Raw genomic sequence first — 1844 nt, forward strand, 5'->3', positions numbered from 1 at the left:
CTTGGAATATACCCTAAAGAAACCAGAGCCATGACTCAAACAGATGTATGCACATCATGTGTATTGCTGTGTCATTCACAATAGCAAAGAGCTGGAAGCAACCCAAGTGCCTATCAACAAATGAATGAATAGAAAAAACTATGATGCATTCACATAATGGAATACTACACAGCATTAAAAAACAATGAACTCATAAAACACTACAAACATAGGAGAGCCTTGAGGACATTATGCTGATTGAAATATCTGTCACCAAAGGACAAATACTACTTAACACTACTGTATTATAATAGGACAGACAAACATGAGGGGTTGGGAAGAGAATGGGGAAAAAGCAGATACATAATCAACACTCCATTAAACCAGATAAGGGGAAGAACTATCCAAAAGAAATATAAGATTATGTATTATGTGTATGAGAGAATCTGGAACAAAAGGTGTATTGTGAGATGGGCTGGGGAAGAGGGGGAGGAAAGAAAATGTGCAACAATGAATTGAAAAGCAAATATTACACAAAAAAGGAATGATTTAGGAGCTAGGAAAGCAAATCTCAGAGAAAGTTTAAAATACAGTAATTATTTGCCTTCTTAATGTTTTTTTTTATCCCCAGATTTTGTGTTATATTGACAAATGAAGGTGGACCTTTGAAAGAATCTGATGATGTCAGTATGTAATTCCAAATGAGTTTGACAAGTTGGACACATGGTTGACTCCTACAAGATGAAGTTTAATAAGAATAAGCAGATATTTCCTTAATTTGGATTCTTAAACCCAACTGGAAAAATGCAACTATTGAAAATTATGAAAAAGAATGACCTGTTTAATAATTACTTCATTACAAGTTGATAGAATAATTAAGTCTTATTAGGATTTAAGGTCAATTTTGGAGTAAAAATTCTAGACTAAGTAAGATATGATAACCTCATTTTGTAGTTAATAGTGATCAGTACTATCTGAAGTTCTTTTTCCACAGTCCTGGGTTCATGTCTACATAGCACATTTTGAAAGAGTATGCTTTCAAAAGTAAAAAAATAAAGTTAAAAAGGAAATGGAGCAAGAATAATGGGGAAACAACCTCCACAAAACAAAACAAAAAACAAATAAAAAAAACACCTACTATAGGATCAGAGATCTCTCCAAAGTACTGAAGAGCAAGGATGTAAGTCTGGAGACTAAGGTGTGCCTGATCCAGGCCATGGTCTTTAAAATTACTTGCTATGCGTCAGAAAGCTGGACAATGTCTAGGGATGATAGAAGGAGAGTTGATGACTTTGAGCTTTGGTGCTGGAGAAGAGTACTGAATATATACCATGAATTGCTAGGAGAACAAATAAGTTTGTCCTAGACTCCTTGGAGTTAGGGTTCTGAAGTTCCATCTGACATACTTTGGACATGTTGCAAGGTGGGATCAGTTCTTTGAGAGGGAAGTCATGCTTGGAAGGGTGGAGGGACAGAGCAGGAGCGGAAGACCCTTCTTGAGAGGGATTGATTCCATCACTGAGGTAATGGGGATAGATGTGTCAGAGACAATAAAATTGGCAAGGCATACAGCTGGGTTTAGGGCTGTTGTACATATGGTCGCTATGAGTCGCAGATGACTTGATGGCACATAACAACAACAATGAATCAGAGATTATTTTTTTTTGTAAGTCAATTTTTATTGGAAGGGAAGTTGTCAACTTAAACAGCAGCAAATGAAGAGTGAATAGGAAACTCCCTTTTATCACAAATATACATGACCTCCATAATATATTATCTAGGAGGCACTTCAATTGTGACCCCAATGACCCCCAAGCCAGAAATGTTGAATGTCTTTCCATTCAATCTAATACTTCTGGATTCCC

General features: G+C 36.2%; 1 pseudogene; it reads right to left on the reverse strand.

The window, feature by feature from the left end:
* Positions 1–1844, reverse strand: part of LOC102867120 — a 3591-nt pseudogene that overhangs the window by 577 nt on the left and 1170 nt on the right.

The sequence above is a fragment of the Elephantulus edwardii genome, unplaced genomic scaffold (genome assembly GCF_000299155.1).
Source record: "Elephantulus edwardii isolate Elephantulus edwardi_28Jun2011 unplaced genomic scaffold, EleEdw1.0 scaffold00039, whole genome shotgun sequence".
NCBI classification, from domain to species: Eukaryota; Metazoa; Chordata; class Mammalia; order Macroscelidea; family Macroscelididae; genus Elephantulus; species Elephantulus edwardii.